At 42.4% G+C, this 15,290-nt stretch overlaps 1 protein-coding gene across 6 annotated transcripts in view; it reads left to right on the forward strand.

Annotated features, from left to right (window-relative positions):
- The window catches only part of PLCE1 (phospholipase C epsilon 1), a 289,115-nt gene that overhangs the window by 108,104 nt on the left and 165,721 nt on the right, over positions 1-15,290 (forward strand). The gene's annotated exons all lie outside the window — the stretch shown is intronic.

Raw genomic sequence — 15,290 nt, forward strand, 5'->3', positions numbered from 1 at the left:
GAGATCAATTAATTTAAAAGTGGGAAAAGGAACCCTGGCATTGATTGGAAAAGGTTGCCAAGTCTGCCTCTGGAATTCTTAGGAAACACAGAAGAGCTTGCAGTGAAATCTGTTGGGTGAACTGATGGAACCCCAAGTTCAGCCAGCCAGGGATAGCCATGCCTTCTTCCTAACACAGAATACGTTCCACCTTCTAAAAGAAATGGCATTTGCTTCTCCATGCCTACAAGACATAGAACTGAAAGCAATTTGGAGGGAGGAGATCAAAAGGAAAGAGAAAGCTCCTGTCCTCATCCCTGCACTGCACCCCTGATGTCCCAGAGCCCATTTTCCAGCTGCTCCCTCTCCATTTCCATTTCCTCTGCTTCCTATTTTGGAGCACATTGTCAACATCATTGTCATTCCAGGGACAACAAAAGATATGTTTGTCTCTGCATGTAGGTTTTCTCCTCTGATCACAACAAATAAAACTCCCTTCCTCTTTCCTCCATGCTCATGAAGTGAATGGCTAAGCAAAATTTGGGTTTTTGTGGATAGGACAAATTTTGAGAGAAAAGTATGGGGACAAGCTTCCCAGTTTAAAAAAAAAGTGATCTGACTTTTGGATAGAACCTCTAGTTGAACAGCATTTGTTCCAAACAAAGCACCAACTGATATCCAGATCAGCTGCAGAAATGATCGAGATTTAAACAGAGATGTGGCCCATCCAAAGGCCCCTTCTTCCAGCTCAGCACCATATTCGTGTGTCTTCTTTGGCTTCTACATGCTCTGCTGGGAATCAGATTCAGTGACTTTCCCCTTCCTCTAGCCCACAGCCCTGGAGACTTATACCAAATGTCAGCTTCCCTGACACTATTCCCTACCTGTGACATAACAGGTAATGTCCAATAATTGCAGATGCCACGGGTCAGCTAAAATCAATTCAAGGAATATTTCATGAGTTCCAACTATATGCAATATAAGCCACCATCAACCATACAAATCTTTACTAAAGTTGACTATACACAACTTGCTTATATGAGTGGTCTAAGAGAAAAATCAAGAAAAGGGAATGTGTTCTACTTGAGTTAGAGAGCTCCAAGAAGTTATGTAACTTACCATGAATCACCAAGTCATGGAGGATCCAAAGGAGAGAACGTCCCGAGAGCACCCACAAGCAATTGATCCCAGTGGTTTGGTCATGGCTGCAGCTGGTATATCCACTGTTGTGGTTGACACTGCTTTTAAGTATGTATAGTGGCATCTGCATAGTGTCCTTTATGAGCTCCTACAAAACATTGACCGTAAGCAGTTATTTAGGGCTCCCTCAATGTGAAGGACAACCATATTTTATTTTTCTCACTATCATCTTTATTTTTCCCCACATTTTTTTGTTGGTGTATTATAGGGATAACAGTATTTTAAATACTTGCAAGAAACCCAGAGAATCTGGAGACAGGGAAAGCTCTTAAGTCTACTTTTTACACAATAGAGCTTCATACCATTATTCTATATATAATCTTTTCACCAAAACACTGTCGCCTGATTCTTTCAACAAAAGACCTCTTTGTTTTGATAGCCAAGAAAAACCTTAAGCTCAGTAGAGACAACAGAAGAGGCTTTTAAAATTATAAAATGTAAGGGCTAAAATGCCATGTTGGGATGTAAATATTTTTTAATTAACTTTTTAAAACTTAACTTTTTAAATTTAAGTTTTTAATTAATTTTTTTAATGTTTTAAACCCTTGGCTAACTTTAGGGGTTATTTTACATTTTGATTTCTTTTTGTGAGATCTCCGTGGAGTTCTTTGGAATCAGAATACAACTCAGGGCACCATATCTTTCTTATTTTTCTTTCCTGACTGTAATAGGGTAGGTAGGCACAGGTGAGATGGAAGGTGATCCTTACTTATACCCATGAGTCTTCTGAAGGTCAAATATGTTCTCTTCCAACTTCAGTCTAGGAGTATGATCCTATCTGTGAACATTGGCACTCACATATGCATAACTGAGAGCCTCTGTGGATAGAAATACATGGTACAGGGAGAGACTGACCCTGGCTCCTCCTCATGAACTTGAGTATAAATTCAAATGCCATGGCTTGTTTATGTTCTCGTAGTTCTCCAGTATTGCAGAACATTATTGAAGGCTTATCTTTCCACTGTTATCTTCCAAGGTAGAGAGAAAGGTCATGCTTCCTTTAAGTTGTTGCATTGCTTTCTGGATCTATACCTCCAAAGACTGGAAAAGTTCCTAGTTCTTGCTCACCCGGGGGATGCCTCTGAAAGTTTATACATTGTGATTGCAAACAAGGAGGTGGTTTCTCACATAGATCAGGCCGGTAGGGAATGTGCACTCTGTCCCTTCTCATTGATTTTTTTTTTATTAACAAGGAAACTACCACATCATAACAAATGTTAGAAGTGATTAGCTCCATCAGTGCCTTACCAGGGAAAGGGCTTTGTCTGAGTTGTGTCTTCAGTACCTACATGACACTTCTGGATGGCAATGAATGTCCTCAGACACAGAAGATATAACCCCCAGCTGCACTGATGTGACAGTTGCAAATGGTTCTGGGCTAGGATCACTTCCGCTGTAAGGGTTCAGAAGGGCCCTGTTTATCCCCCCAGACTCAATGTTCAGTCTCTTAGCTTCAGCAGTGAGGAGTTATTTGGACACACTGTTCCTTCTGTTTAGGACAGTAGCCCCTCCTATGCTCCCTCAGCTTGGCCCGGCCAATTCTTACCACCCACAGGTCGTGTCTTAGGCGTTCCCTCCTAGGAAAAGCCTTCCATGGCCTTCTAAGACCCTCCTCTGTGTTTCTGACACTCTGAGCTCACACCACCGCAAAACTGCGAGAATCTGATTTAATTGCCCATGATCTTGCCTATCTTCCATGATACTTGGTAACTTTCTGGAGAACAAAAGTCTGTTTTACTCATCTTTTTGTCTCTAGCTTCTAGCAAGCTATTTGGCACAAAGTAAACATTCGGTAAATAGTTGTTGAATGAATGAATGGAATCCAAAAAAAGGAAGACATTCTTAGGCATAGATTTCTTCTCCTTCAGAAATTCACATACAGCCAGAGACTGTGTCTGTATTGGATGCCAGCACAAGCTTCTCAGAGGATTCCCTGGGGCGGGCACGCTGGCCAGGGCCTGGTTGTTACTTGGGACCTCCAAGAGTCTGTGCCTCTCTGGGTGTAGGGCCCCCAGGATTTCCCCCACCAAGCTGGGCTATACTTCTATTCTGTGTTGTTCCTCAATTCCTTCATCTTGTCCAGGCCTCTGCTGCCTTTTCTGATTCAGGTCCAACAGTTCCTCTCCAGGCTCCGGGTCCTCCTGACTATCAACCTTGGTGACAACCCTAGCTCCAGCAAAGCTGGTAGATGCTATTCACCCATCACTACCTATTCCATTTGCTCTTCCTAAAGTGCATTGGTAGGTTAAGTCTGGTACTACCCTTAGATGACACTTGAACTCTGTACTGCTTATCCTAAATGGCTCTAAGGTCTTGTCAATAGTCTTGAGGCTCTAAGTGGGTGCCATTTTTTTTCCTGCAGTAGCACAATTAATCTGGACCAGAATCCCACTTAGTTTGAGTCCCATTTCTGAGGGTGGGTTTAATGTTGGCTCAACTACAGAGTTTCTGTTCCTTGGAGGTTTTGGTGATGGTTCACTTAACTTCCATTAGAGGAGAGACCTTCAAAAATTAAATTAATGCAGTTTTCTAGTGAAAGAGATACAGAACACTCAATATGGTAAGCAATCACCCAGTAATAATTAGATAAGGGTCTCTGATTTCAGGCCCTACTTAGCAACACTCCTCTTTCATTCCCACTTTCTTCCTTTACCCCTGGAATGGAAGCTTGTGGTATTAACAGCAAAGGGGAGAGAGGAGGATTGAAGGATGGAGGGAAGAGATGAGCAATGGGAATAAAGGGAAGAGAAGGAGGGATGGTGAGGAAGGTAGAAGGATCAAGACAGAATTAAAAACAGGATGAGATTCAAAAGAGCACAACGGACTGTCTGCAAGTGGAGAGGGTCAAGAAATTTTGCAGTGAAGAAACCATGAGGACGAAGAGGAATCTGGAGAAAACCGCCTGGAGCAACCAGCAGAGACAGAGCGGGCAGAGAAATGAGCGAGGACGAGAGGGAGGATCTGAACTTTAACTCTCATATTAGCCAAGAAGATGAATGAACTCCCACTTACTGAATGCCTCATGCGTGCCAAGTGCTGTGCATTGGTAGAGAGTGTGCCCACAGACTCACAATCGAATCCCAGAATTTTCTGTTTGGCTCTATAACTGAAAATACCCAGACATCTCCACATGAGTTCACTGGGAGGAGGCTGATCGCCACACTCCTAACCCTTGCCCCAGCCCAGGAGAGCAGAGCCTGGCAGGCTGCAGAGGCCAGTCCTGGCAGCTCAACAAAGGGACCTCAGTGGATAAACAGAAGCACACTTATCTCTGAGTACAGGAGTTTTCACCACCTCTGGAATGTTAGTGAATAACCAGGAGGGGGCAGAGGGTGGCTTTTAGGGTTGGTAGGTCATCTCAGGTCCTGAAAGCGAGCCTGCAGGACCTTGGATCTCTAAAGATTCCAGGCATCAATGCTGTTATCACCATTCAAAGGGTTGGTGAAACTGAAGACAAAAGACTTGCGGCTATCTTCTCTCTTTGCGTCCTAATCCAGTGATAATATCTCTGCTGTCCATCTCTGGTTGTCAGAGCAGTAGGAGATCAGCTTCAGCCTCGGGCTATCTTCAAGCAGACAAGAGGTTAAAAGTCCATGAAGGACCAACATAGCATGATAGTGGCATAAAGCCAACACATACAATGGAACAGGATAAAAACCCTAGAAACCAATCCATTCATCTACAGCCAACTGATACTCTACAAAACTGCCAAAGACATACATTGAAGAAGCGCAGTCTCTTCAATAAATGATGCTAATTAGACAGGATGCAGAAGAACGGAATTGCATTCCTCACCCTACCATGTACAGAAACCAACTCGACATGGATCGAAGACCATCCTGACGTAAATGTGAGGCCTGAAACTATGAAACTATACTACAAAAAGTAGGAGAAACACTTTGAAACATCAGGTATAGGCAGTGATCTTTTGGATAAGAAAGCACAAGTAACAAAAGCAAAAGTAGACAAATGGGATTACAGAAGCATCTGTACAGCAAATGAAACAATTAACAGAGGGATGAGACAACCTGCAGGCTGGAGAAAAAACTGACAAAGGATTTCTGACCAGAATAAAATGAACTTGAGAAACTCAATAGCAAAATAAATAAATAAATAAATAAAATCATCATCTAATTTTAAAATTTGAAAATGATCTGAATAGACATTTCTCAGAAGAACACATACAATGGCCCATAAGTTTGTGAAAAATATTCAACATCACTAGCCATCAGGGAAATGCAAATCAAAACCACAGTGGGATATCACTTAACTCTAGTCAGAATAACTATTATCAAAAAAGCAAAAAATAACAAACACTGTTGAGGATATGGAAAAAAAGCAACCCTTAAACACTATTGTAAATTAGTAGTCATTGTGTGAAACAGTTTGGAGGTTCTTCAAAAGATTAAAAATAGATCTTTGTTATGATCCAGCACATTACGGAGATGACTGCACTTTCATGTTAATGGCAACATTATTCAGAACAGACCAAAAAAATGGAACTGACAAAAATGTCCATTGAATGAGGAAATGTGGTTTAGATACACAATAAAATGTTGCTCAGGCATAAAGAAGAATAAAATCCTTTCATTTGTAGCAACATGAATAGAACTGGAGGATATCATGTTAAATGAAATAAGCCAGGTGCAAAAATACAATCTCACCTGTTCTTTCTCAATATGTGGAAGCTAAAAAAGTTGATCTGAAAGTATACGAGAATGGACTGTGATTACTAGAGGCCAGGAATGGTAGAGGGAGGAGTAATAAAGGGAGGTTGGAGAGCAAGTACCACAATGCGTTAGATAGGAGGCAAAGGTTCTAGTGTGCTATAGCACAGGAGGGTGAAGTCACAATAACTTGTTGTATATTTCATGATGAGCTCGAAGGGAGGGGCTCAAGGTCTCCAAACAAAGAAATGGTTAGGAGACAGAAATGCTCATGACTTTTTATTTGTTCATTACTCATTATATACAAGTGTTGAAATTCCACATTGTATCCCACAAATGTGTATAATTATACGTTTAAAAAGAACAAAGAATTGTAAAACAAATATCACAGTTAAAAAAAAAAGAAGCAGCAGCCCAGGAATGAAATGTAGTGTTGATTCAGAAGCAGTGACCCAGGCAGGAGACCCTCAGAGCTCTGAAGAAAGACAACACTAGTCCTTTCCATCAGGTAGAGGGAGGGAGCTTAGAAATTGGGATGAAGTGAGCAGAGATTCAGGTTACCAAGGAGAGGGGCACAGGAAGCAAACAGCCTGGTGGATTGTCCTGGTCCCCTCCACTTTGTGCACACAAAGCGGTCCAGAGAGGCAGGATGTCAGGAATTTTCTGCCCTCACAACTCCCCATGTGCACAGCTTAGCAAGAACACTGCCATGCAGCCTCTGAGCCAGGGATTGTAGGCTACAGGATTTGTGAAAGTTTGTTTTTGTCTTTCAGGGGCTTTGTCCCCATGTGATTCATTAGTTGACCCATTGCTCCTTAGAGCTGCAAGGAGCCTGGTAGTTCAGGCCATTAAGTCCCTTCTGTGGACCTAATTCACGGCCTGACATCACAAGCCTAACAGCATAATCCATTTGTCCTGATTTGATTTTTTCCTTTCCAAGAGGCTTCCTTGGCAGTCAGGTTTTCTCATTACAACATGATTCATCTGTATGGTAATTCCCATTAGAATTAGTATCTCAGACGTGATTCATCTCGGCAGATATGAAGCTGGAAGCATCTCTTACAGAAAGACCTGTTACATTCACAACCAGGGAAACGTCTGTGAGGTGCCCCTTCCTTCAAGTAGCATTTGTTAGTTCTGCCCTGTGCTAGATTCTGAGCTAGGAGTTTGGACATGAACATGCCCTTTCCCTTGGTAGCTCCCTTTCTAGAAGAGAGATGACACGGGCACAAGTGCCTATGTATCATCTGAGAAGTACAGAAATAAAAAGGTAGCATTTTTCTCCTTAAAGCCCAAGGTTGTGGTTCTCAGATGTCAGCAGGAGTTCGTATCAGCTGGAGGGCTGGTGAAACACAAATTGCTGGGGTAGGGTTCCAGAATTTTTGATTCAGGAGATCTGGGATGGGGCCCCCCAAACTTGCATTTCTTTAAAGTTCCTGGGTGATGCTGCTACTCTGGTGATGCCCCTCCCTTTGAGAAGCACAGCTCTAAGCCTCCAGTAATTTCTCCTGGGCATCCATCCTTCACTGACTGCAGTGTGCTAATCAGTGTGCTCTGTGCTGGGGACAAGTGCTGAATGAAAACATGGCCCCCACCCTTGTGGGCCCTCATAGCCCAGAAGAGGAGTAGTCAGTGATGGCCATATTTCACAGGAAATACCACTGTGGAGTTTTGCAGAGGGTACACAGAAAAGATCATGATTATTTCTTGTTGGAGCCCAGGGAAACCTACATGGAGGAAGCAAAATTTTAATGAAAATGTAAAATGTGGACTGGAAAAAGTCATGTGGAAAGGCATTTGTAACTGTGAGATTCCCAGATGATCCATCAGCTGTCCCGGGACACCCTCTCACACTTCTTCTTAGATGTTTTTTTCAGTATCAAAGATTCAGTGCCAGCCAAATCTTTACAAAGTGGCACCCACCTGTATGTAATCCTAGCTACTTTAGAGGCTGAGGCAAGAGGATCACAGGTTCAAGGCCAGCCTCAGCAATTTATCAAGACCCTGTCTCAAAATAAAAATAAAAAGGGGATGTAGCTCAGTAGCCCCTGGGTTAAACCCTCAGCACCCGCCCCTCCCCCCCAAAAAAAAAGGGAAAGAGAGAGAGAAAACAGACTCAGCTTACTTCCTGTAGAAGCCAGTGGTCTAGCTCTGGTTAATTGGCCTGGTCCTAGCAAAGCCTTTATTTTTGGCTCTTTGGAGTTCTGTTTGGTCAGTGTCTCCTGCCTCGTCTGAATACTCAGTAGAATGGAATCCTCTGCACAGGCACTGGAATGGAATGTGGAATCAAGAGCAGAGGAAGTACAGCCTCAGCCAAAACCCTGCTCCTCATCCCTGCCACTGGGTCTCTAGGCTGCCACAGCTGCCACCGCTCCAACAGCCCCACTGTTTTTCTTGACTCTTAGGAAAGTTGATGATTCTTATATCGTTGCCTTTGTTTACACACAGATACATCAGACACCAAGCTTCCAGCATCTCCAACCTTCTAGAACACTACTTCCAGATTCTAGAAGTTAGGGGAGGGGTACATGAGACCAGTAAAGGGGGTTCCAAATCATGATACACAGATCTCACACTTCATGCCAGGAGGGGGGCCCCTACCTGTCCACTCACAGTTAACACAGACTTAAGTAATCATGATTATTAGTTTGTCTGTTTGTTTTCCCTAGCATGAGGCCCTTTAAAAACACGTTATGGAGAAGGTAAGGGTGCCATTAGAAGTAGATTTGTGAGAAGTGACAGCTGATATTGAAGAACACTGGTAAGAGGGAGGGAAACAGGAGAACCTAACTGTATTAGAGAATAATGGTGATCAAATGTTCATCAATATCAGGGTTAATTAATACTTAAGAAGGCGAGGAAGTGTAGAGCATAGAGCCATCACTCTAAGAATCTTAGAGAGAATGTTGGCCGGCCCCTTCATGTCAGAGGTAAGAACACTGGGACAGGCATGGGGGTGTGAGGAAGAGGAAGGGTTTCTACCCTTAGCCCAACATCACATAGTTATCAAGAACTGTGGTTCTTGCCAGGGCAGAGTCTGCTTCTTCTTCTTTTTTTAAATCATTTTTTTTTTCATGCATCAATCACAGTCTCTGTAACTGTAACTTAGTATTTGTTGAATTAAACTGGTATAGGAGAGTCTATCCATGAATCTGTATCCTGGATTCCTTTTTGTTGTTGTTGTTTTTAAGCCCATGATCCTTCCAAGTTACCACTTCCATAAAAAATTAGGGTGAATAATACATCAGATTAAGTACTCTTGATTCTAAGCCAATCAACAAATAATAATAGAAGCGTGTTAAACCACCAGTGAATTTCTCAGAACCGGCCCATGTGATTAGTAACAATTAGAGCCTGCTTTGGCTATAGATGTTCTGGATACTTAGCAAAGATTTGATGCATTTCCTGTGATTTCTACATCTGATGTTCAACAAGTGTAGGTAACATTGTATTCTGGTGTAGATTAACCTAAATGGATTCATTGCCAAAATACTGGAAGATTCTAGCCAAGTTTTTGCTCAAGACCTAGAGAGACTCATTCAATTAAGAAATAGTTCTTGAGAAGTTATAATGCCCGCAACTCTTCTAGACATTGGAGATACATCAATGAAAAACGGAAAAGTCCTCATGAAACTGATTTTCTACTGGGAGGAGATAGACAATAAGCAGATAGACACAGAGAGATGGAGGGATTCTTAGTACAATTAGTCCTCTCTTGAAAGTGCTTCTTTTACATCTATAGTAGATTCCCTGGTTGTTCCACTTGGTAGTTACCAGCACTGGCTTAGAATTGCAGAGTCTTGATACTAAGTCCTAGTTCCTTATTTTTAGATGCTGGTAATATAGTAAGACCTCTTCACAGCACTGCTCCAAGGTGACGAATCATGCCTCAACACTCAGTGCCTACTCCACTTTAAACACTCCATGAATGTTGCAATTATTGCAATTATGGAGTCAATTTACCCCTAATAACAAGCCTTTTTTTTCTGTCAAAAGATTTCAGAAGATGCCACCAGATCTTGAAATATCATAATCTTCCCCAACTCTGATCTCAGAAAGTCAGATTTTGAAATAGAGCAAGTAATAAATGAATTCCCCTCGCCTGTACCCTCAGTTAGCAAGTGAAGGCAGAACCCTTTCTGGCTGCATAGAGAAGGGAGGTTCCTTCTGGGTAAGGGCTGCAGGGTCTGCCTGCTTCATGCCTTTCAGGGCGTTCAAGGTTTTGCTTTGTCTCTATCTCAACTCCCCCAGCTCCCCTCAGCCAAGGGGTCTGAATTCCATGTCCCAGCCCTGGTTTCTGCCAGGCAGCCCTCTTTCTTGAGTCACAAGGAACTTCACATGTTGCTCAAGTGTCTCTGCTAGCGTTGTCTCTGCATTGTTTGCATTTCAGTAAGTAACTCCATCATATTGAGGTCATTTTGCTCAAACCGCTCCACGTGTCATCCCACAGCACCTGCCATGATGTGAGACATGTGAGTCCATGAAGAGGATCCATCCACAGCTCCCAGTGCTTGTTAAGCCTAGGAGCCCTGTGAGGCCAGTGTCATTGGTACAACATTGATCTTGCTACACACATTTTAAGTCTCTTAGAACTTAACAGTGAGCAAGTCTAGCTTCCTTGATTCCTTTTCTTTCTTCAGTTCCAACAACTTTAGCAGGTCTTTATAGTCTACGTCCAAAATATCTTTTGATTATATTTAATAGTCTGGTTTTTTTCAGTGCTGGGGACAGAACCCAGGACCTCACACATGCCTACTAAGCAAGTGTTCTACACCCTCAGCCCCTAGTGTGCATTTTTTTCTTTTTAAATATTTTTTTAGTTCTAGATAGACACAATGCCTTTATTTTTATTTATTTATTTCTTTTTATGTGGTGCTGAGGATAGAACTCAGTGCCTCACCCACGCTAGGTGAGCACTCTACCACTGAGACACAACCCCAGCCCTAATGTGCAGTTTTTAATTATCTTATTTGGTCTACCTGTTTACTGCCTGTCTTCCCCACTAAAATGAAGCTTTTCTTACTGTCAGATCTCCAGCAATTGGGCTTGGCACAATGTTTGTGCTTAGTAAATATAATTGAATTTTTGAGTAAATGAATGGGCACGTAGCTGTTTAACAAGCTTGGTTGCCATGTTGTGAAATGTTTATTTTAGCTCAAAAATTATATTGGCCCATATAGGGCAGTAGTTTGTCTTCTTTTCAGCACCTTCTATTACCACATTAATCAAGTGAGATAAAGTTTATATATTTTTTCACTTTGTAATTTAAAACTATAAATCTCCATACAAAGGAAATATATTTGGCCATTCATTAGTCATAACTTGACTATTTCCAAAAGTAATTTAGGGAGACCATGAAAGGAATGATCATGAATCAAAACAATAACAAGATCAGTGTAAACTCCTTGCCAAATAACAATGTGATCTTGAATCCCACTGGTAAGCCGTGAATGTGGCCATGTGTAGTGCAGTGGGTGAAGCTGGACTACACAGCTGGAGAAACATGGATTTTAATCTTGGCTTATCCTTTGCATGTGTGTGTTTGTGTGATATATAGAGAGGGAATTGGGTTACTATCATGTTTTTGACATTGAACTCAGTTGCACAGGTAGGCAAGTGTTCTACAACTGACCTACATCCCTAGCTCTTGTCTTGGCCTCTTACTAGCTGTGTAAGGTTGACTATATTTCTCTACTTCTCTAAGATAATTTTCCCCAACTACAAAATGAAATTAACCTCATTGGGTTAGTGTGTGGAGTTGGTTGTTATGTAATTAAAATACTCCTTGTTGTGCTCAACACATCCTCATTTCATCAATCATTGTAGTGAATTTTCACCACAATCGTTTATTTAGCGATGGTTTTTTGAGTTGACTGGGTGGTTCTCCTTGTCTGAATCAGCTGATCTCTGCTAGGCTTTCTTACACATCTGCGGTGGTGGTTGGACTGGCAATTGGAGGATCTCAAAGCTAGGGTGGCATCACTGTGTGGGTGGCTGTTGGCAGGCTACTAGCCAAGGTGACAGGAGTGACTGGGCCATGATCTCTCATCTTCCAGCAAACTAGCTCAGGCTTCTGAACATGCAAGTTGTTATATCGTCCCCAAAACAACAAAAGAGAATGAACTCCAGTGAACAGGTATTTTTTGAGGCTCTGTTTGTGGCCTTTTCTATATTCCCCTTGTTTAAGCAAATCACAAGGGCAGCCAGAGTCAGTATGGGAAATAATGAATGACAGTTTTTCGAGCCTACCACAATCATCACTGTCTCCATCATTGTAAGAACTAATATTTGTTGAGCATTCACTAAGTGCCAAATATTGTTCTAATCCCATTATCTTTATCAAAGCTTATAACTCTAGTCACAACTTTATGAGGCAGATACATTTATGTCCCCCATATTAGAGGAAAGGAAATTGAGGCACAGAATGACAAAGCAACCTCTCTAAGTAAGGTCACACAGCCAGAAGGTAGGGAGCCAGGACTCAGAGCAGTGCTCCAGAGCCACCGTAGTGATGACGGTTCTATACTGCCTTCTCTTCCCACTCCATGTGGGGGTGAGGGGTTTCCATGATTTCTTCTTTTATAAAAGCGAGTGATCAGGTAAGAGAGACTAACCAGATTTTGACATGGTCTCTGAGCATTACTGCATCTAGTACAACTCAGCATTTTCCCAACTAGCACCTTGAATTCTGATCATCCAGAATTGGATGGCCAGCACATATTTGTACAGAGCTTGGAAGAGACCTGTGAGCTCTTTCTGGTTCCTTAAGGTGGGGTGTTAGCCAAGGTGGTAGCAGCTCAGACCACTGTTCTTAGAGCCCTTCATCTTCCATTTCTTCAGACAAGTCCGAGGGCCTAGAAACAAGTGGCTGGTGGCAATGAGGAATGATAACTTAATATAAACAGCATTAATATATTTATTAGTCATTTCTTGGTGGTAAGTTGCAACATTTTTTGAGAGCAGAGATTATGGTTTTCTTGCTATATGCTCTGTAATTATCACAGGCAAGAATACACAGAGAATACGTCAGAGGAGCTTAGTGTGTGTTTATCTACATTCATATCAAAATTTCATTAAGACAAAAGGTTCCAAACAAATGTACCAATGGCAATCAGGTAGTGGCCAGGTGTGATCACGAGAGCCATGGGTACTGGCACCAACTGGTGAGTTCATGTTCCATCTTGCAGTGGAAAGCCTAGTTATTTGAGGCCGTGTAGGCATGCTCATTGCTACCAGACTGTTCCAGGCTTCAGGATGCTGTATGTAAACTTTCCTGATTTTAAAGCCCCGTGTGTCTGTTGAAACCAGTCCATTGGCTAAGTCTGGCTCATGGCCATCTATTTGTGACCTCCTGCATGAAGCACCTGTTGGTACTTCTCCATTGCATTATTACTGTCCTGAAGCCTTGAGGTAGAGGGTGAGACGCAAAGTAAGGTGAAAATGGAGCTGTGAAATGAGAAGAAAGACATCAAGAAGGGTTGAGACTTGTCTATTTCTAGGATTCCACAGAGGTCAAGGAAATGGGAATAAAAAATTTGATTAGAACAAATTATTTGCTATAACCATTTATAGACTAAGTGTTCTAAATCCTTGGTTCAACAACTTGAGAAATATTCAAACACCCAGTAAAACAAAATAAAATATTTTTTTTACTCAAAGCATTTCAATTATCTTTAACCTTCTGTTATGAAATATAAATCTACAAAAGGGAGAATATTTACTGATTTTCAAGCTTCTGTGATCAAGGAGTCCTTAGGTTATGCAATCCTTTATAAATCTAATATTTTGAGTAGAACATCTTTAAAAAAACTATATTTAAGGACTGAATGAGACATGGGGAATCTATGAAGGGTGATGTGGAGAGTGGAATGCAGACAATTGCAGGCAGGGCTCGGTGGGCCAGCAGAGCAACTTGGCCAGTGAAGGATACAGGCAAACCATTAGAACCAGGAACTGTCCCGCATGTTGGTTTTTGAACAAAGCCTCCTAGCATCATTCCTCTGGTGAAAATAACAACAAAAAGCACCAGGGATCGCCCACCTCTGATGGGTTAAGCTCTTTGCTTTAACAGTCCAGGCTCTGTCTTATCACTTCCTCTGAGCTTTCTCATTGCCCTTATAACCTCCAATCACGTGCTGCTCTAAACACCTTGCTCTATGTGCTGTTCTAGGACACAATCTGCATTTTCCCGCCTCTTCACTGTTGCTTCCGCTGTGAGTTACTTCCCCCACCTGCTCCAGTTTGAGCCACACTGCTTTCCAAGGCTCAGGTCAAACTCTGATTTCCCTGCTAAAGCCCTTAGTCTAGAGAGTTCTTTTCCCTAATGTCTAGAGAATTTACTTCTGATGCACTTGCATGGACCTTAGTGTGTTGGGGATTGCCTTTATGATTTGGAGCTGAGTGAAAAAAATCACACCCTGAGCCGTGTAGCTGTCTCCCCATATTGGCCTTCACAACACACCCAGATAAGGCTAGGATGATGCTGTCCAGCAACACCATGAGAGCACAGGAATAACCCATCGCACTGAATTGCATAGACTCTGCTCTGTAGTTCCTTGAGGGTGGGAGAGCATATTCTGTCCTTTGACTTACCCAATAGTAACAGGCACCACTTCTAGATACTAGGTCAAGCACGTTGTGTGTCAAGTAAATCTCACAGTGTCACTAAGGAGTCATATAATTACCCCCATTTTACAGAGGAAGAAACTGTCTCAAAAGATTCAAGTCCATGTGCTCATGTTCATGACTAGCTCTCTAGTGGGTCAAGGCAGAGCTAGGTACACAACCCCACATACCTGGCTCCAAAGACTGGGCTGTGTCCCAGCACACCATCTTCATGGCCATACTGACCACTAGAAATTTAATGACAGAGAATTAAGTCTCTGAATTCACACTCTGCCTCCAAGTGGCCAGGGTATATCCACAGACCGAGGAAATTAGAGTAGAAATCTGGTTAAAGTCACTGTGGTTTGAATTTTATGGAAGTTCTGGGTACAATGGAGGATCTCAAAAAGACCCAGCACAGCTCAATAGGGGACCTCTTGAGGGCCCTGGTCAAGGTGCAGTTTGGAGTGTACAGCACCATGGCGTACATGAATGGCCTGGAGGATATGTGAGGGTCTTCCCTTTCCTGGACACTGATGCCACCAAAGAGGGTGGCATTGCCACCCTATCATGAGCTCTTTGCTTTCTTGTCTCCCTTATAAGACTGAAAGCTCTTTGAGTGGAGAAGCTGTCTAATTTACCCAGTCTCGAGGCAGTGACTATCTGCAAATAACTATCTGTTGGTTTGATGAATGATTGACAAGTCAACCAAGGCAAGTGCTCAAGGCAGCATGATGAAGACAACTCAGGGTAGTAAACCTTCTGTCGGAGTGTAGATTGCTCACCCAATGCTACATTTCTCCCTGCTGTTCCATGCACTGTCTGGAAGACTCTGGCTTT

The sequence above is a fragment of the Spermophilus citellus genome (genome assembly GCF_964194105.1).
Source record: "Spermophilus citellus genome assembly, chromosome: 15".
In the NCBI taxonomy this organism is placed as follows: Eukaryota; Metazoa; Chordata; class Mammalia; order Rodentia; family Sciuridae; genus Spermophilus; species Spermophilus citellus.